At 40.6% G+C, this 22304-nt stretch overlaps 1 protein-coding gene across 3 annotated transcripts in view; it reads left to right on the plus strand.

The window, feature by feature from the left end:
• The first annotated feature begins 1694 nt into the window (after nt 1-1694).
• The window catches only part of LOC124139548 (kidney mitochondrial carrier protein 1-like), a 55984-nt gene continuing 35374 nt past the window's right edge, over nt 1695-22304 (plus strand). The window contains exon 1 of one of the 3 annotated variants that reach the window (XM_046506705.2): nt 1695-1824. The gene's annotated coding sequence lies outside the window, so the exon portion shown is untranslated. Of the gene's footprint in view, nt 1825-6309; nt 6332-20647; nt 20876-22304 lie in introns of those variants that run through there. The other 2 variants (XM_046506706.2, XM_046506704.2) reach the window with 2 other exon arrangements.

A 22304-nucleotide genomic window follows, 5' to 3' on the forward strand; every position in this document is an offset into this window, starting at 1 on the left:
TTTATGGAAATAAATATGTTTATATCAAATGGTAAATGAAATTGTGATACGCATAGTTGATATTTATTAAAATTTAATTTAATTACAATTCAAATAATATTTATTTTAGTACATTTTCGCCTGTTTCGACTAAACAAGCCTTACATCTAATGTCAAAATCGTCAGTAATTTACACCTCCCACATTAAGCTGACACGCCGTGATATAACTGGAATACTGTGAAAAGCGGCGTTAAACCCAACTCACTCACTCACTCAAATTGTTTGATAGGCATTACTAAGAAGTTGACGGATGACAAGGTAGACACAATTTTATGGATAACAACTTTTTTTAATACTGTAAAAAGCGACGTTTCGGTATGGATCCTTATATCGTTGTCAAGCAAGACTGAATGAGGGACATAGTACAGAATACATATAGTAGGTGGAGGATTAACAGTAACAACAATTGCATACATGAGTGGGATAACATTGGTAGGTGTTGACAACAAAGGGATGATGCTGTCACAATACGATGGACAGAGAACACATAGGTGGAAGCTAATAGGGACATGAAGCCAATAAACAGGATAAGTGATTATTGTTTGATGAGTTCATAGTAGGCGGATGGGATGAAATAGCCTTGATCTCTGTTGATTGATGGCTTGTGGCGGCGAATGTGGACTGCTTCTGTTAGTTTTGTTTTAGTGAAATCATGAGATTGTTGTATTGTCGTCTTGTTTATTTGTTAGGAAAGAAAACATATAACTGTATGGAAGGCCAGCTTGGTAACGGTGTAGGAATCTACATCGAAACGTCGCTAAATGTAAAACAACAGAAGTTGGCTATAAAGTTGTATGTTTTCTTCCTTTTATTCACCAACTTCTAGAATGTCAATCAAACAGTTTGTTTATTTGTTGCTTCAACCTTGCTGTCGGGCGAATGTTGGACTTGGCGCCGCTTTAAAGAAACATCGGTTCAAGAACACCAAGAACAGTGTCAAAAGCTGTACCCATGTGGACTTAAACCCGGCCCACTAACACATATACGAGCGAATTCACTCATTCACTGATTTTACGGTTAACGCTGATGTGTCTCGTTAATGTCATCGTCCGTAGTTTTCAGCGGTAATCTAATCTAAATATGCACGAGTCTAGGACGTGATCGCTCATGTAATAATGACATTGCACAACAAATCTGCCTAAATCACTGCGAAATACTGATAAGACTGGCGCCAGGCTCTTAACTCATATTACTATCTCAACATATGAACACGCGATGAAGTATTGGAAAATAAAATATATCTAATAGATCTGTTAATATATATATTATCTTACTGGGAGAATTTTGTTTACCCCAAGAATCGTTGTTAGGGACTTTTTCTACAGAGAGGCAATGTGTTGTTTCTAAAATCGGAAATTTGAACGCGTTAATAAATCATAAATATATTATTACATTGTGTATTTTGAAAATTGTTTTATCATATATAAGAACCTTAGTTTGTCGCTGTATAAAAACCAAAACAAGAAGGCAGTGTTATCGATCAACAAATAATATTTCTTTGGCGGTGTAGGTAAAATAAAGATGCAATTTAATCATTGACATTGTTCCGTTGCTTTCCAAAGTGTGCAACTTCGAAACCGTAATCGTTCACGCATGTACTTCGTCGCAAATCAATCCTCAAATGGGCCCCATTTTCGGCATTCTGCCAGCAGATGGCGCGCATAGCTCACTTCCGCAATCATACGTCAGGCTGTGAGACGATCCACGCTTGAGAAGCGGTCGAATTTGATTTCGCTGGAAAAGCATAGGATTTCGTTAATGAACAGCGTTAATTGATCACACCGGTAAGTAACAGTAGTTATTTAATTATCTTAGATATGAGTGTATTATAGACGTTGTTTTTCACGTACTTGCTAGACAAGCTGCGATAACATACTCCACACGAAAATCAAAGAAACCGGCGAAACCGGCCTAGGGAAAGCATGAGTGAAACTAACAGAAACGGCGAAGTGAAGCTCCGAGGCAGATCATGAAGGCTAATTCCTTGTCATCAGTACAGTTTATCAACTTTCTGTGGATATCTGACTGACAGTGTTGACATATTGTCATTGACGAGTTAAAATTGAATAATCCTCTCCCATAACATTGAATGAAATATTCACGTGTATTCTGAGTAGAGGAAATATGGGGCCTTTATAGGGTTTAGATTTTTTATACAGAATCGGCACAAAAATGTTAAATATTTGTTTGATGTGGAAAGAGAAAAAAACTATCAATTCCATTGTATAAACCATATACATTAAACAATGATGGCTTAACCATACTGTCATTAAAAGTTTTTGATAAAAATTGATGATTTATGAAGTGCAATGAAAAATCAACAAAATGTATTGATTGGCTTTTGAAATGCAGGGCTGCTTATAGTGACATCATGTGCTGTAATAGCACATTGTGTATATTCACTGAACGATATGTCCTCAGTCTAAAAATCTATATTATCGGCATAAAATGTCAGAATCACACAGTGTGTGAATGAACTGAGACCATACATTTGGAATAACTTTGTACTTGCTATGTTTGTGTTATCGTGGATCAGGATTAAGTAATTGTGTGTGTAATTATGACAGCATTTCCCAGTCTCTTAAAGTATCCAATGTCTGCATAGAGCGAGTTGTTGTCACTGTAGGGTAGGGATGTTTTCATCACAAACATGCATGCAGAAACTCGACACTGATGGGCCTCATCCCTGCCTGATGATGAAATGTTGAGAGGTGAGGCTAAAACTAGGTCACAGTCAAGTGACATTTTCAGCTGGCCCTTGAGTACAGACACTGGTAGTGTTAAGTGGGAATGCATAAGTGATCCTCAAGTACTTCACTGTTTTTTTGTCAGTTTGCATTAGTTTGCACTGATAACATTAGCAATGTCCAGAATATGTGTGTCCCGAGAACATTCAGTAACCGATGCTTGTCGTAAGAGGCGACTAAGGAGATCGGGTGGTCAGACTCGCTGACTTGGTTGATGCATGTCATCGCATCCCAATTGTGTGGATCGATGCTCATGATGTCAGTCACTGGATTGTCTGGTCCAATCTCTATCATTTAACAGACAGTCGTCATAAAGCTGGAATATTGCTCAGTGCAACATTAAAAAGAAACAAACCAAAATATTTATAGCTTTACAATGGAGTATGTAGTTCCAGTATCATAAATTAAAAAAATAATTGATCTTACTGGTTGTGTTGCTGTTGTAATGTTGCTGTTACAATGTGGTTGCTGTTGCTGTTGTACTGATGACTTCAGTGCATCAACATTCTCTCACTAATTTCTACATTTTCTGGTTGATGGGTTTACTCAAGATGATTGGGTAGAGACACCTTAAATATCGTGTATTATATACGAAATAGCATTTTTCCCCAAAACTTATCAGGGGTAGGGATTGTGCATTATAGTTTCTCAAATGTATACAAGAATACATGACAGTGTTCTGAGTTATTCCATTATACGCAAGAATACATGACAGTGTTCTGTGTTCATCCACTATGACCTGAGAGGACAATGGCTCCGTGAGTGATATTGATTACCAGATGATGATGTTGACAAGCTGTGGCTGGTGCCATGGCAGAGATATTTGTCAGTGTATTGGTAAATGGTAGCATTATCCTTCCCTGTGAATTACTGTATGTCCATTTAGATCCTAGGTCAGTTAATCATTGTACAAACTGGTGATTATCAGCTCTTTTGAAATGAAAATCAACCTCACCCACCCTGTCACCCCAGAAATAATATTATTGTCAATATTATTATTAAAAAATAATATTTCACAATTTGGGGCTTACATTTGGCAAACATATTTATGATGTTTGTGAACTCATTGCTGAAAATATTTTAATATTGGCTAGAATTGCGCACAACCACCAGTAGCTTAAGTGATGACGTAAAACCTGCTGGTCGCCATGATCCCCAGCGAGGTGGCCTAGCTTTGGTTACTGGTGGCCTATAGCCGTGTTTTAAACTGTACAAATAGTATTGTTATGCCTAAATATGTTTGAAAAAATTCTTTTTTTAATATGGCCATGAGTAAGGATATATCAGAGCTCCAGATAAGCTGCGTATCTGCGTAAAATACGCATAAAAAATGCAGAAATACGCAGTAAAATAAAACCCAAGCGTATCAAATACGCAACGAACATTACAGATTCGCTACAAAAATAAAACTTGTGCGTATCATCAAAATATTGTGAAGTAACCCTGCATATTCGATTAGCAAATCAGCAACTTATTTTGAAATTATAAACAGACATTCTGTCAACCTTGCCAAACTCCATGATGACAGTTACATCATGATCTTTGCCATCACACTTTCTTGTGGAAGTATCGTGGTATTTTTGAGTCCTATAAAGCTCTCGAACCCACACAAAACCAGTATGCAGGGACTTGATGAATAGTGTTATTAAATATTTAACTTAAATACCCACATGTGTAAAAACTAGTGGGTAACAGAAATTTGAATACCCAGATAGAATTACTGATACCCAATGATTTTAAAATACATGGGTAAAATACCCACAACACCAAAAGCTTATCTGGAGCTCTGGATGTTTGTGAACTCATTCCTGAAAATATTTTAATATTGGCTAGAATTGCGCACAACCAGGAGTAGTGGTCCCCATGATCCCCAGCGAGGTGGCCTAGCTTTGGTTACTGTTGGCCTATAGCCTGTGTTTTAAAACTGTATAAATAATATTGTTATGCCCAAATATGTTTGAAAAAAAATAAAATTAATATGACGTTGAGTAAGGATAAGATATATGGATGAACAACTTCTTTATTATAATTAGGAGTGATGTTTTGGTGTAGGTTCTAACAAGAAGTTGTTCATCCATATATCTTATCCTTACTTCATACTCCATCTTCTAAATGCCTCTCAAAGAAATATGACCTTGCAGCTATGACTCACTTTTAAATATATCAACTTGGTCTCATCACTATATGGCTGAAATAATGCCAATGCAGCATTAAATTTCGACTTCCTCACTGATTATGATGTGTGTGTCATGTTTGTGTTTGTATTTCATGAGTGTCTGTGCATTATCAGGGGACACATCAAGGACAAGGCTATCTGCCTCCTGATATGGCTACAGTACTTGATATGACAGGAATGATGGAGATATGCTAGATAGCAGGGTTTGTGCAGAATCACCGTTGGATGTATTTCTGGTACACAACAAATGCCAGTCAACAGACTCCAATATTTACAGGCAACTGTCATGTATGGAAATTATGCCTAACTGTAGACATTCAATCACTATTTACCTAGCTGTATACATTCACTTACTTTATGCCTAACTGTATACATTCACTTACTTTATGCCTAACTGTATACATTCACTTACTTTATGCCTAACTGTATACATTCAATCACTTTATGCCTAACTGTAGACATTCACTCACTTTATGCCTACCTGTATACATTCAATCACTTTATGCCTAACTGTAGACATTCACTCACTTTATGCCTACCTGTAGACATTCAATCACTATTTACCTAACTGTATGCTCTCATTCACTACATTGCTGAACGTTACACATTCATCCACTTTATGCCTAACTTCATGTATTCACTCACTTTATGCCTAACTGTATACATTCAATCAGGGGGCACGTCTGGCCCGGTCGTCTAAGGCGCCACGATTCACTGTGCATAGTTGCGTCCCTTGGGTACGCTAGAAACCTATGACTGTGGGTTCGAATCCTGATTCTCCCCGATTATGTTTCTAGGTTTGTCAGCACCATACCCATGCTCATGGGTTTCACCGAAGTGGTAAACGTCTGAGACCTGCATCACTTCGGGCTTTCCTCCCACATTAAGCTGATACGCCGTGATATGACTGGAATACTGTTAAAAGCGGCGTTAAACCCAACTCACTCACTCACATTCAATCACTATTTGCCTAACTGTATACATCCATTCTCTATTTGCCTAACTGTACACATTCAATCACTATTTGCCTAACGTTATTCACATACACAGGTAGAATCTAAATAGATTTACTACCATGATAGGCCTTACTACCATGATTACATATTTGTTTCATCACGCCATGGAAATCTTGGTGTGTGTCTTCTCTCTCCTTGACGGTCGCTGTGAGTTGTGCGACTTCCGTGATGTTTTTTGTCTGTGAAGAATTCCCTCGTGTCAATCAACGCTGTCTGGTCTGTGAGCTAGGATAACAAGATCCACCCACCCTCTAGGCATGACTTTCTGTTTAAAGACACTGGTCTCCTGCTACTCGATGACACTGTGGCTGCTTGGGATTAAAGTAGCGAGGGTTTGTCATCGGTGCTGGTGGTGAGTGAACACTGTGAATGTTAATTAATGAACGCTGATGGGATTCTTGTTGGAGGGAATTAGATGTAATTTGATGGTATGAGGAAGATTAAAGTAAGTCTTAAGATGCTAAACCAGGCTGTGGAATGAAAGTAGAATTTGGTGAGATCTTGTTGGATTAAATTGTTTTTGTCGTGTATGAATATTTTGCTCATTTGGCTCAAGGAGCAATTTGGACTCTCGGTATTGAGTTGTGATGTTGACGTTTCGAAAAATGTTCACACATTTTACGTACCTTTTCCCTGGATCTGCCTGGTGGGTTGAAAACACATGATGATGTTGTCCTCACTGTTGTAGGATTCTATGTTGTTTCACACATCAAAGTAATATTTTAAAACTTTGCACAATATTTTTTGTATCAAGAAAAAACAAACATTGACAGCATGGACAGTTATGAATTTTCTATTTTGAATGGAAATTTAAGTCTTTTCTTTTTTGTTACAAAAAACCAATTACAATTGGAGGTTACTTTACTGCAATTCTAATGAGCCCTGGAGTTTCTTAGAGTAACATGAAAAGAGAATTTTGAATTTATGAAATACGACATGTTTATCTTTTAACTTTTTACACACTGGGATTAGCATATTTAGGGTACTGCGTTTTCTATGTAGACATCATATTTAAAATATAGTCTCATCCATCCAGACATTTCAGACTAGTCAAAAGTCGCCACACAGATCAGACAATGACATTCTGTTAACTCATTTGGGCCTTTGGTCTTGTGAGCTTGCAATTGCATGAATAAAAAATCTTTTCTGTTTCTGATTAAGACTGAGAATTGCTTTGATCCTTTCTGGAATTGAAGCTGGATATTGAAGCATGAATACAGTCTTATCACACATAAAGAATACATGGTGTCAAGACTGCATGGCATTTATTTCCATTGGTTTCCTCGGAAGAGCAAGTGAAATATAACAGCTGAGACGAGACTGTAACTGTCAGGCTGATTCCTGGATGAATTATACATCTCGCTGATCAAAGAAACTGACAAAGTCCTGGTTGTTATTGTGGAGCGTGTTGATGGCTATCCTCAGACCAATTTTGTTGGTGGTTTGCGGGGCATTTAAGTTGTTAGTGCTACCATATTTCTCCTAATTCTCTAGGACAGGGGAGGTGGCTAGCCTTGTGGAAAGTGCTCGTTTGTTATGTTGGTGGTTGAGGTTTGATTCCCCACTCTCTCTCGGAGTATATACTTACTCCTTCATCAGGTGAGGGGGCACAGGTGGCCCAGTCGTCGAAGGCACAGCGATTCGCTGTGCAGAGTTGCGTCCCTTGGGCACGCCAGAAACCTATGATTGTGGGTTCTAATCCCGGTTCGCCCCGATTATGTTTCTAGGTTTGTCAGCACCATACCCGTGCTTGTGGGTCTCACCGAAGTGATAAATGTCTGAGACCTGCATCACTTTGGGCTTTCCTCCCACATCAAGCTGACACGCCGCAATATAACTGGAATATTGTTAAAAAACGGCGTTAAACCCAACTCACTCACTCACTCACTTCATCAGATGAATTTCCTTCACCTGATGAAGGAGTAAGCATATACTCCGAAGCGTTTTGTTCCTCATAATAAAGAAGTTGACATCCATAAATTCTCTTCCTTATGTGGATCACTTCTAAATAACTTTCAAAGACTTGATCCAGTAGATTGCTAAATCACTGTTTCAGTCTGTGACTAGCCACTAGTCTTCAGCTGTTAAAGCGTTACCCATCTGGCCTAACACTCCTGGATTCATCTGACCATATTGTGAAGTCCTTTCTTGCTTACTGACTTAGGGAAGAAAAACGGAATTTAACAAGAAATAGCCTTGTCTAGTAACCATGGTTACCTATCTAAAACTATACAGTTACTCTTTGACATATTGACATTGTTGTCTCCTGCTTGAAAATACTTCTGAAGTGATAGGATAGCACTTTCCCCCTAATTGCCCCCAATTCATTGTGCAGTTATGCCCCTTATAAATACCAGGATCCTATGATTGCTTTTTGAATCTCTGATTTCGATCCTTACTTAGGATTCCTTAGGAATTTAACATGCGCTTTCCGACATATGCATATTTCACGCATGGTTTCGCAGCACAAGCTCATGGTTGTCACCAACGTGGTATTTTAACATTCAAGACCTGCATCACTTTAGGCATTTCCCTAACATGAGCTGACCCTGTGATTTAAATTATCCTTAAAGCAGTGTTAAACCAGTGTTTAAAATACCCACCTGCCCGACAGTCTACGACCGCCTGTTTTGCTGACAAAAAGTTGCACGCCCAATGGTCGGGAGTTTAAGTTACTAAGTTGACAATCCACCAGTTTATTGTTATTTTCTGAGAACTAAAACTAAACAGTATTATTCTTATGTTTACCCTTTTGGTACTTTTGTTCTTTAGTCTAGAAAATTCTGGACTAGCAACATTTTATCTGGTCTGGTAACTTTGCACTGTTGCCAGTCCAGTTGTCGGACTGAAATTTTTGGGAATTTTATTCACTGGTTAAACCTGACTGACTCACTAACTTTAAGTTTGTTTCAGGTGCACATATAACAGTGGGACAATAAGCAGGGCAATTACGGCTTTGGCTGTAAGCGTTGGTCACTCTTGACCTTTGAAAGTCGTTTGTGTTCCCGAATTATCCCCCAGTCTGTTGATTTGAAGGAGCCTTCCTTGCAGGTGACTAGTTTAGCAGAAGCCAAATCAATACCCCCTTTAGTATCGTGTAGGTTATCATTTTATGCTGAGTTATGTGGAAAATCGGGCTCATTATTGGATTTGCCTGTAGAACTCGATCATCTTCAGATGTAATTATTTATCAATATCTTGATACAGTGATTGTGGAGAAATATCAGTAGTCATGGCATCATGTTTAAACAGGGTAGATGCCATGGAATCAGAGCACGTAGATGAGTTATGGATGGAACTAGGGCTGGGACGAGTCCAAATTTACTACCCAGGTACCCGACCCCCTATTACACGACCCTACCCAGGTACCCACTGTTGGTCTCAAGAGTTGGGAACAAAATGTCTGATTGGGAATTGTTTTATCACAGCCCTGGCAAAACTATTTCATGTATTTAGATACATTTATCAAACCATCAGATCATGCGTATACTGAAGTTGACCAAAATGTTATCTTTACTCAAACATATACAAGTCAAAAGGTATGTGTGCATCGTCAGAAAGAAATGTCAACATGAGTAACTTGTAGTGTAACCACTGGGCTATAGTGAGTTTTTGTCTTTAAACAATATACCACGTGACTAACCACAGGTCTGGGTAGTCCTGTGGGTACCTGAGTTACCAATCCCAGCCCTAGGTGGAACCGACACCATCAGCTAATTACAACATGTCCGTATTTCATTGTCAACAGTTGTTTATGTAAATTGCGCTTTAAACAACATGCAGGTCCTTACATCTTTTCACTAGTCTCGGACTTGTGAACTTGCACTGTGCTTTGTTTGTTCGTTGTTTAACGCCGCACAGTATGGATGTGAGTGACTTTACTGGTTCAGTATTTTATTTGTGTTGTTTGTTGGAACTTGCCACCCTCAGCATGAGACGGCGGTCTGTAAATAATCGAGTCTCATCCCATGCTTGTCATAAGATGCGACTATGCTTATCGTAAGAGTCGACTTACGGGATCGGGTGGTCAGGCTCGGTGACTTGGTTGATACATGTCATCGTATCCCAATTGCGTGGATTGATGCTCATGATATCAATCACTGGATTGTCTGGTCCAGACTCAATTATTTACAGACTGCTGTCATATAGCTGGAATATTGCTGAGTGCAGCGTAAAAAACAAAACAACCAACCAACACACATTACTACCAGCAGATTGCAGTGTTGTAACACACTGTATAATCTTGTCAGACAGTGGTTTGTTACATATGCATAATTCAGTGAGCTGCGTATCTCCATATGTAAAGTAGGGTGTTAATGACAAATTGTCAGGATGCCTATCTCAAAATAGTGCATGACACAGATCACGAAAACTTGCCATTAGCTATGTTAAAAAAAGGAGTCATTGTCAAAGAGAAACACTCAAGAACTATTAAAACTAGTCTAATTAGGTTGGTATGAACAATAGCTGAAAACTTGTATTCTGACCTTGAGAATTAACATGATTCAAAAGTGATATTTCCTTGTGGACTAGGGGCTGTTGGGTAGCCTAGTGGTTAAAGCATTCGCTCGTCACACCGAAGACCCGGGTTTCAATTCCCGACATGGGTACAATGTGTGAAGCCTATTTCTGGTGTCCCCCCACCATGATATTGCTGGAATATTGCTAAGAGCGGCGTAAAACCATACTCACTCACCCACTCCTTGTGGACCACTGCAGGCAGGCAGGCAGTTATTTCGGATACTGCAAACATGCATCCTTATTTACACCCAGTATTTTGAATAGAGATCTACTTTGATGTTATCCTATCTGATGACACTCTGAAATAAAGATGTGATGTATGACTGAGATGTTTCGACTGAAACGGTTTTAATTCATCTTCCAGAGGCAAGGGAGTTAACTGACTTTAAAAGTCCAGTTTCCACCCTTGCCAAACTAGGCTGGAATTACTGGGCTCGATCGTAGCGCCACCAGTGGCTGTTATGAGTTATGTCCCTTCTTTGCCTCTCCTATGGACCAATGAGTTTCCAGCTCGCGTATCACTTGCATTTGCTTCAAACAAAATGGCAGCGCCTAGTCAAAACGATCTGATTATTAATCAAGATCTATATTATGATGAAATTGGTCTTACATTGCGAAGTGAATCAAATCACGTGAGCACCTTGAAAAAAAACATGGAAAAATTTGGAAAATATCTGTTGACAACGAGTTGGCAGTGGACATGCTTTGCAAATCCTGCAAATCAACCGAAATCTGCATGACAGTTTACAAACCGGATTTCGATTTCATTGAGCGATTTTGATTGGACTGCACAGACTCCATAAAGCCAAAATCCAACTCCACAATACAAGCCTAGTTCAGCAAGGGTGGAAACTGGACTTTTATAGTCAGTTAACTCTCTTGCCTTGGGAAGATGGTTTCGATTCAGAGGGGAGTCATCTTCCCAAGGCAAAGGAGTTAACTGATAACTAGGAAAATTCCAGCCTAGTTCGGCAAGGGTGGAAACTGGACTTTTATAGTCAGTTAACTCTCTTGCCTCGGGAAGATGGTTTTGATTCAGAGGAGAGTCATCTTCCCGAGGCAAAGGTGTTAACTGATAGCTAGGAAAAGTTCAGCAAGGGTGGAAACTGGACTTTCATAGTCAGTTTACTTGGGAAGATGGAGGGGAGTGGGATAGCTGAGAGGGTATGTTGTTTGCTTGTCAAGCTAGAGTCCTGAGTTCTGCATTTTTAGTAAGTGAAGTCAAACAAATCAGATGACACTGTTCCGATTCAGGAAGCAGTGCATTAGCTGAAGGGTTTAGGTGTTCACTCATGTGCCAAAGATCTGGGATTAATTCCCCACATGAGTTCTAGCTATGAAGGCTATCCTTGTGTCTCCTGCTGTCTTTGGGTGGAATAATGCTTAAAGAGACATTCAGATCAAATCATGCAGTTTGGCGTGATGTATGAGGGAAGTTGTTAACTTTGACGTAACATCCAATTTGCTTCCTCCTCGTTACTGAACAAGCAGTAATGATCTTGGATCCCAACACAGACAGTGTAGGTCACCAGGAAGATGCAGACTGAGGGTGTTATTTGTCATCGAAGACACAGAGCTCGTTTTGGGTACGACTGGCTAAAAACACTGAGATGGTGCAAACAGAGCTTCTAATGATGTTTGTTTTGAAGTTGTCCAATCTATTTCCAAGCCAATAGCTGCCAGATGAGTGAAATTGATACATCATACAAAAGTTTGGTGTTTGCACATCGGCAAAACTTGTTGGAAATAAGCCAAGAAGTAAATGAATTTGGCGGAAGATTCTATCAGGGTTAAGCCGAGGGCGATGATATCTGTCCCAGTTGTAGCTGCCTGGACTCATTTCTCAATGGCATCAATGGATCAGTTATGATTACAATCGGACAATTTGACATTTTCCATATATTTACGTAGAATGGCGTTGGGTCCACAATGGCTGTGAACAAAATACTGACCTGTTTTGATTTTTGAATCAATGGAGGCATTCTTTTTTGTTTGAGGAAATTGGTTATTGATTTTAGATATATTTTTTAAGTCAGAAGTATTAAGTAAAGTCAAAATGTTGAGAATGAATGGTTGCTGATTTATTGATTGAATGTTTTTGAAAAATAGTTTTGTGTTACCCTGTGAGTGTTTCAGGAACGAAATCCTCATGGCGATTCTGGGGTAGAAAAGTGCCACACATCCCATGCTTGTCCTATGAGCCGGCTAAAGTGGTCAGGCCATGTGACTTGGCTGATTGCGTGTCATTGTGCCCTGATAGCGTTGATTGTTGTTCATGTTCTGTCACTGGTCTGTCTGATTCAGACTCAAAATTACTTGTAAAAGGAAAGACCCTTGTATGAACAGCCTTGTCCTGCAGTTTAGCCAGACCTGGCTGGGTTGGTGTGTGATCCTACCCAGATGGTTGATGCTTGCCCTTGGCTGCTGTGAGATAAGTCGTATTGTATGTCAAGGTGGTCCTGTTGTATATGGATGGGGTCCTATGGTATAATGAGTTTATCCTGTGGTATAATGAGTTTATCCTATTGTAAATAATTGGTCCTGAGGTATATAGAGGTGGGTCTTTTTGTGTATTGGGGTTGTCCTGTAATATTTAGAGGTGGTTATAGAGGTGGTCCTGTGGTATATAGAGGTTGTCCTGTAATATTTAGAGGTGGTATTAGAGGTGGTCCTGTGGTATATAGAGGTGGTCTTGTGGTATATAGAGGTGGTCCTGTAATATTAAGAGGTGGTTATAGAGGTGGTCCTGTGCTATATAGAGGTGGTCCTGTAATATTTAGTGCTGGTTATAGAGGTGGTCCTGTGGTATATAGAGGTTGTCCTGTAATATTTAGAGGTGGTTATAGGGGTGGTCCTGTGGTATATAGAGGTGGTCCTGTGGTATATGTAGAGGTCCTGTGCTACAGAGGTGGTATAAAGTAGGTGGTCCTGTGATATATAGAGGTCTTGTGATATAGAGGTGGTATGTAGAGGTGGTCCTGTGATACATAGAGGTGGTCCTGTGGTATATAGAGGTGGTCCTGTGGTATATGTAGAGGTCCTGTGCTACAGGGGTGGTATAAAAGAGGTGGTCCTGTGATATATAGAGGTCTTGTGATATAGAGGTGGTATGTAGAGGTGGTCCTGTGATATATAGAGGTGGCCCTGTGGTATATTTAGAGGTCCTGTGATATAGAGGTGGTATGTAGAGGTAGTCCTGTGGTATATAGAGGTGGTCCTGTGGTATATGTAGAGGTCCTGTGCTACAGAGGTGGTATAAAGGAGGTGGTCCTGTGATATATAGAGGTCTTGTGGAATATAGAGGTGGTCCATACACAATATCAACCACAGACTTGATTATTTACAAGACTCCGTCATATAGCTGGAATAGTGCTGAGTGAGCATTTAAACATGTTAAACAACAAATACACACTCTATTGTATATTGAAGTGGGCAGTATTGTATATCGAGGTAGCTGTTGTGAGGTGGTTGGTATGTGTGTATCCTGACATCCTAACAGTGGGGGTGGGGGTGTGTGTGTGTAAGAATAAGGAAGTGTAGACCTCCTGTAAAACAGGTGTGACTCGTAGTTGTTACAACACGGACCATGGGCACGCTCTCAAGTGTGGACCCACCGTTGGTTTGTATACACATCATCACAACTAATTGCAACCATATTTCAGGGAGGAACAAGAACAGGTTTCAGATGCGCTAGCCCACGCAAGCTTGCCATATGTTTAAAGTATAATAACCCTATCTTCTACACAATCATTTCTGGCTTTGATGTGTTGAAAATGTTGGGGCTATTGATTTATGAGGTAAACTGTGCCCCTAGCATAGCCCTGATACTGCCCTCATTGGTCTCCACTGACCCACGGCGTTGTTGATTCTGGGGGAGAATACGTGTCCAGTACCGCCTTGGAAATTTGTTTTTTCAAAAACTAGTGTAAACATTATTTCACTAGCTGTCAGAGTTTGTAGCTAGTTTTGCTTGAACAAGACAAAGCTGTGAACTATCCTTACAGTTTCTGTCATTCGTGTGATTGTTTGCTTCTGGTGTGATTGGTTGCTCCTGGTATGATTGGTTACTCATGGTGTGATTGGTTGCTCATGGCATGATTGGAGGTCCTGGTGTGATTGGTTGATCCTGGTGTGATTGGTTGCTCTTGGCATGATTGGTAGCTCCTGGTATGATTGGTTGCTCCTGGCATGATTGGTTGATCCTGGTGTGATTGGTTGCTCTTGGCATGATTGGTAGCTCCTGGTATGATTGGTTGATCCTGGTATGATTGGTTGCTCATGGCATGATTGGTTGCTCTTGGTGTGATTGGTTGCTCATGGCATGATTGGTGGCTCCTGGTATGATTGGTTGCTCCTGGTGTGATTGGTTGCTCTTGGTGTGATTGGTTGCTCATGGCATGATTGGTGGCTCCTGGTATGATTGGTTGCTCCTGGTATGCATGGTTGCTCATGGTGTGATTGGTTGATCCTGGTATCATTGGTTGCTCATGGCATGATTGGTTGCTCCTGGTATGCTTGGTTGCTCATGGTGTGATTGGTTGCTCCTGGCATCATTGGTAGCTCTGCTTTCAGTCACTGGTTTGTCTGGTCCAGACTCTTATTGATAGGCAGCTGTGATAGAGCTGGCATCAGTTATTCACTTAATCAGTTATGTTGCAACATTAGCAAAATATCTCTTCAGAAAAACTGGTGGAATGAAATGTTGATGGCATTTTCAAAAAAGATCCACTAATTCCTAAGTAGCAGATGTCTTTTAGTTTGAGTATTTGCTCGTCTTACGCAGATCTTGGTTTAATTTCTCGCATGGGTACAATGTGTGAAGTCCTGTAGTGTTTCTGGGATATTGCTTAAGCAGTGTAAGGCAATACACTCATGCAATGTCGACCATGTTGTAACATGTTTGCTGTGCTCGAGGTTACAACACGTTACATGTTAGCAGGTTACAACACAGCTGTAGTGGATGTTTGTAAATAAATCCTATAACTGGTGTTCATTTAAGAGCTGGCATTGTGTCAAGGATGTCATTCATATTCCGTGAAGGTCTTTACCGATGTAAACGCCACTATTCAATGTTGACTTAGCTAATATATGAGTTAATTAAACATTTAGTTACCTGGTTACCATGGTTACTGTTATGTTTTTAAGTGTGTTTCAGAATAGCAATGTATGGGATAGATTATATGAGAATGTCAAAGGAGATTTGATTTAAGGCGTCAGGTTCTTTTGTTAATTGTTTTGTTACAAGTCTACATGGTCTAAGGCAAGATAGTCCCATCTGTCTTGCCATTCAATAACTGTATGTCACACCCCATTGTGTATCAACAACAAATTATATTCCTTTTATTGTTCTAATTTTAGTTGGGGGCACAGGTGGCCCAGTCGTCTAAGGCGCCGTGATTGGCTGTGCAGTGTTGCGTCCCTTGGGCACGCCAGAAACCTATGATTGTGGGTTCGAATCCCGGTTCGCCTCGATTATGTTTCTAGTTTTGTCAGCACCATACCCGTGCTCGTGGGTCTTACCGAAGTGGTAAACGTCTGAGACCTGCATCACTTCGAGCTTTCCTCCCACATTAAGCTGACACGCCGTGATATAACTGGAATAATGTTAAAACTGTATTTAACCCAACTCACTCACTCACTCACTCACTCACTCACTCACTTTAATTTTAGTTAAATACATAGAGAAGCAAGATGTTAGGCAGTAGGGGTTTGATGCTCAAACTAAACAGACCTCTTACCCACAGTGCAGAGGGTTGTACCGACTCTCTATGGCACCCTCAGCTTAACTTAAGATATTGTTCATTGTTCATGTAAATTAAATTGTAATTGGTCTCTTGTGACTCCGGCTCTTTACGGACTAATTCCCCATGAAAACCAGCACACCATTTGGAACGTTCTGAACATGAGACAGAGAACCATGATGCTGGGATCCGAGTTCTTGAGGGTCTTGTGGATAGTTTTGGGGACTAGCTGGGCAGGGTAGCTGTTTAGGTAAGTGAGGGTTTTCAGTTCACTGCTGAGGGCATCAGGGTGGCAAATGGCTTTGGCATATCAGCTAATTACTCCCTGACTTGTTTGATAGACATTACTTAGAAGTTGACGGATGACAAAAGTAGACACAATTTATGAATAACAACTTCTTTAATTACTGTGAAGGTGATGTTTCGGTAAGGATCTATACCGAAACGTCAACTTTATATTAATTAAAGAAATTTTACCCATAAACTGTGTCTACTTTGTAATTGCCCCCTGCCTCTCGTTTGACCGTTGCCAGTTGTCAATCAGTTATAGTTTATGTCCTGCCATCACTTATCAGAGCCAATTGACTGTCAAGTGTTGGCTCCCATTTGTCCATTACTGATCACCTATCACCGCAGTTAACTGATGGCTTCCCTCGTTAAGTTTCCACCTTTGTTATCTTATTACTTTTGTTGTTCTTAGAGGTACATATATATGTTCTCTGCTTCATTGCATTAATTCCGCCGAATATGAATGAATGAATTGCATTAATTCCCCTGAAGATCCGTGCTAGAATAGGACTTCAGCAACCAATGCTTTCTGTAAAAGGTGACTATGTTTGTAGTAAGAGGCAGCTAACGGGATCGGGCGGTCAGGCCCGCTGACTTGGTTGATGCATGTCATCGTATCCCAACTGCATGGATTGATGCTCATGATGTCAATCACTGGATTGTCTGGTCCAGACTCAATTATTTACAGACGGAATAGGTGGAATATTTTATTTTTAGAGTCAAGAAGGGTATTGTGTAATATAAGATTTCAGAGACTAGATGTTAGTCTAGGTCAGGGGTATTAGTGAGGCTTGCTCAATTTGTCTTGTTGTGAGCAGTGCCAGAATACATAAATATTGATGTGACGTGTTAAGCTTAGTTGACGGGAAAGTAGTCTCACAGTGTACAATCATGTTCTGACTAAAGGGGTAACTCAGCCAGGTAGAACAAGAGACGACTAGTACAATATACACAGATTTATTTACATGAACATCATATATATAAGTAGCTAACAACTATATACAACAATGGTGAGCATACATAGACTTCCCAGGGACTGAGCATGTTCCTAGGAAGGCAAGAACAAGTCTGAAGACACTTACTTACTTTGGAGATTTAACGTGCGCTTTCCATGTGCAATAAATAACACTATAGCGTATGTCACGCACGGGGTTGCACTTATACTATTGGGGGGAAGAAGCGTAAAGAATAAATAAAGAAGTGCAACCCCTAAAGATGTAAAAGTTTACAGTCTATAAAGGTTTAAAGGGGTGGGGTTTGGCTGGGTGGGAGTGGGGGATAAAAAAGAATGCCATCATATGGAAAGATTGGGCTTGGGTGGGAGGGGGTAGGGTCAAGCAGTTGAAGGCAGCGTCGGGGCTGGCAAGCGGGTGGCTAGAAGCTTAGCGGCGGTGTCCTGCAAGGAGTCTCTTGGTCCTGTGCTGTTCCGCAGGGATGGGAGACTTGAAGAGACTCTTGGCGAGGAGGGCTGCGGTGTTGGCGACGAAGTGCCTGTTTGTCTTGATTTCGCAATCTAGGAGGAAGTCAGATAATTCTGAGAAGTTGGTGATTTCGTACTCGTACTCCTCATCCTCTAGACATTGCACCAAGACGAGCGGTGCATCTTCTCTGGCGTACAGGTGCCCCGAGGGGGTGGAAATGTAATCAGCGGGGAGGTCAGGGTTGGCCTTGTAGTAGTTGAGTAGTAAGTCCGCTTTCTCTAGTAGAATATCACGGAAGCCCTGTTCCCGTGGGGGGTCCTCGACCGGAGTGGTCTGGGTTTGTCTGTGGTCAAGATTTGGCGGCTCCGGTGTGACTGTCTGGGCGGAGCTGTCAGTCAGTGAGGGCGGTGCTGGTGTGGCTGTCTGGGCTGAACTGTCAGTCAGAGAGGGCAGTGCTGGTGTGGCTGTCTGGGCGGAGCTGTCAGTCAGAGAGGGCAGTGCTGGTGTGGCTGTCTGGGCGGAGCTGTCAGTCAGAGAGGGCGGTGCTGGTGTGGCTGTCTGGGCGGAGCTGTCAGTCAGAGAGGGCGGTGCTGGTGTGGCTGTCTGGGTGGAGCTGTCAGTCAGAGAGGGCAGTGCTGGTGTGGCTGTCTGGATGGAGCTGTCAGTCAGAGAGGGCAGTGCTGGTGTGGCTGTCTGGGCGGAGCTGTCAGTCAGAGAGGGCAGTGCTGGTGTGGCTGTCTGGGCGGAGCTGTTAGTCAGAGAGGGCAGTGCTGGTGTGGCTGTCTGGATGGAGCTGTCAGTCAGAGAGGGCGGTGCTGGTGTGGAAGTCTGACACTCAGCAGTCGCGGTTGTGGTTGGTCGGGAGGAAGGTTGAGCTGAGGGGATGTCTCTCCTCTTCCTGTTCTTCCTCCCATGGCCCATACCCTCAGGCGAGCGAAAGGGCTCCTCCCCTCTGTATTCGAGGGGAGCGAGTTCCAATTCTGCTACTGGGGGCAGGGGGATAGAGGCAAGGGTCTCCTCAATCTCCATGACGGAGACTGATGGGGACTTCTTCCTCCTTGGAGGCCTGACCTTCTGAACCGAGCGAGGTGCAGGAAGGGTAGGGGCTGGAGCAGGATTCTCCTGAGGTTTGGGTTGAGCAGTGGCTTTGCCCAGAGGCCTGTTCCTCTGACCTAAGTCAAAGGAGATGGAGAGGGTGGAGGTACTTGTCTTGAAGGATGTCATGAGGGAGAAGTCCCCTACCTGGTAGGCCAGCAGGGGCTCCAGGATGGAGACAAGCTCCCTCGGCAGTGACTGTGAGAGGTCTCTCATAGTGTAAGTGTAAGGCAGCGAGCTTGGGAGGACACGTCTAGTCGAGTGTCCAAGCGGAGATGTGTAGACACTTCTTCCGGACATATTTATACTAACTTATATGTGGTATACCATGGGTTTGGGTAAGTTGACCAATCACAACAAAGTTAGGTTGTGTTGACAGACCATATAAGGGATTATCATTTATGTGAATGTTTTTATAAGGTTTGGAATTATTTGGAACCGTATATCTTCAAACGCTAACTAGTTGGCAGGTGACATCTATTGTTTTAGTTGAGTAGGTCTAGGTAATTAGGGTGCTGTCTTGACTTGTGGAATACACAGGTAATTAAGTGGCAGAGACAATGTTATTTTAGGGTAATGTTTATTTAGTTGGATAATGGGGATTCAGGTTTGTTTACATTGATACTTAGACACCCAAATCAAGTCATAGCTTACATGGCATTTAGATTAACATTATTTCAATAGAGATATTTATTGAATGTTTTGGTTAACGTGACAGAGTATTTATGGTTTGATATTTAGGTGATTTAGAACATTGCAATGATACTATATTTTGATATTTTATGTATTTAACTAAAGTATATTTTATGAATAACTACCATTAAAGGTTTTCAAACATTTTTTTATTTTATATATAGCATCATTACAAAACTTATGTACATATTTAATGCCCATGATAGTACACGCAGTTTGTCATAAGGGCAGGCACTACATATTCTCATTATGTTCAGAGGGAAGAACGCTTCTTTCGCGTTTTTATGTGTCTGTATGCCATTAAAAACCCAGCTGATTTTGAAAGCATTTGAAATTTGTGTGACTTAAATAGTAGGCAAGAAGCATCAATGAGCTGTAAAAATACAACTTGTTTTTATGCCCAGTTTAATTATTGATTGAATAGGAGAAAAAGATATTTTTCTGTAAAAATAAATTGATGTGAAATGCTACAAAAAATGTGAAAAATTTGCTTGTTTGTTTGGTTTTCTTACATAAACAACATGATGTGGTTTATAAATATTTTTCCAAATTGACATCAAGTTTATGGTGTTTGAGGTCAAACAGTCCTCTTCCGCATACACAGCAATAACTTCAATGGAATATTTTTCATGAAAACTTGTATCCATATACACTATATTGGTGAACGGGTCAGATGTAATGTTTCATTATAACACTTTTATTAGCACCAATATCCACCTTATAATGAGGTACTCTGAGAGACATCCATAACTTTTGTCACATTTACCCAGCATGCTGTTCTGCATGGTACACTTGTGTTGATATTAAACATCGGAATCCAGCTCTACGAAGAACCGCGTTATAACGAGGTTAAGTGTTATGCTGTATTCCAGACACCTAGCTTTGACAGGCGGCTTTACAATCAATAGCACACATTAATACCTTGGTGGCTAGCAAGGAGAGGCATTCTCCAGTCAAGCTCTAGCAAAACTCCTTGCAGCTTCCATGGTTGAAGCAACAGCGTGACTCATAGTGATAGATTGATGCAAGAGCTGAGGAGCTCTCGGTGCTAACCAAACCAGTTGACCATTCCCTGCAACGAGTTCCCCAGCATCAATTGTGGCTTGGCGAGGTCAGTTCTCTTCATCCGGAACACAGGTAAAAAATGGAATGCGATTCTACAGATTATGGGGAGTCGGCATGTGATTTTTTTGTGTTGATGGTTATTGGGTGGATTTGTGATAGTTACGATGTTGTGAAGTTCTATTATGATTCTGGTGCTGTGGTGCCGTGAGTTGGTGGTGTTTTGGGGAATATAATGTGTTGATGGGTCTCGGATTAGGCTTGTCACTGAGTGACAGATTTGCACGTTTTAGTGGTCTAAAAAAAGTCATGTAAACATGCCGAAATTATAAAGCTGATAATCAAATTAGTTGATACAGAACAGGAAATTGGAATTAGTTGGGTAAATATTTCAGAGTTTCCTTCAAGAGATTACTGTTTGTCAGCGGAAGTTCCTTAATAGGTCATCAGCTGATTGATTGGATCGTCAGGGAAGTTGTTTTTTTTGTAACATTCAGGAAATTGTTTTTGAGTTGTGTGAAAAACAATTCAAGATGATTATACAGATTTTACCCTTAACTTTTTTAACAGGTTGATAAATGGCTTCCTTCGATAAGGAAGTTTATAAGTCTGGGCATGAGACGAGCGATATACAAGGGGACTGTTTATTACAAATTTCCGTACTCAGTCGTGATAAAATTAGTTTTGACACTCATGATACAAAGAATTTGATATGTGTAGTTAATGCTTCAACTTCACATGACCACTATATTGAGACATATATCATATCATGATCAAGTGTGTCAGGATATGTATCATATCTTGACCAGTATATGGAGATATATATCATATCATGATCAAGTGTGTCAGGATATGTATCATATCTTGACCAGTATATGGAGATATATATCATATCATGATCAAGTGTGTCAGGATATGTATCCTATCTTGACCAGTATATGGAGATATATATCATATCATGATCAAGTGTATCAGGATACGTATCATATCTTGATCAGTATGTGGAGATATATATCATATCATGATCAAGTGTGTCAGGATATGTATCATATCTTGACCAGTATATGGAGATATATATCATATCAGGATCACTGTATCAGGATACGTATTGTATCTTGACTAGTATATGGAGATATATATCATATCATGATCAAGTGTATCAGGAAACGTATCATATCTTGATCAGTATATTGAGATATATATCATATCATGATCACTGTATCAGGATACGTATCGTATCTTGACCAGTATATGGAGATATGTTTTTTATCGTGGCAAGTGTATCGGGATATGTATCGTATCTCAACCAGTATATGGAGATATGTATCTTAACGCGGCAAGTGTATCGGGATATGTATTGTATCTGGACAAGTATATCCACATATGTTTTGTATCGGAAACAGTATTTTTTTTTTTTTTTGGAATATTTTGGCGACTAATTGGTTGGATTCAAATGTCAAATGGCAACTGTCATTTATATTGTGAAATGTCCATTTTGTATATA

The sequence above is a fragment of the Haliotis rufescens genome, unplaced genomic scaffold (genome assembly GCF_023055435.1).
Source record: "Haliotis rufescens isolate VD_foot unplaced genomic scaffold, xgHalRufe1.0.p SCAF_9, whole genome shotgun sequence".
NCBI classification, from domain to species: domain Eukaryota; kingdom Metazoa; phylum Mollusca; class Gastropoda; order Lepetellida; family Haliotidae; genus Haliotis; species Haliotis rufescens.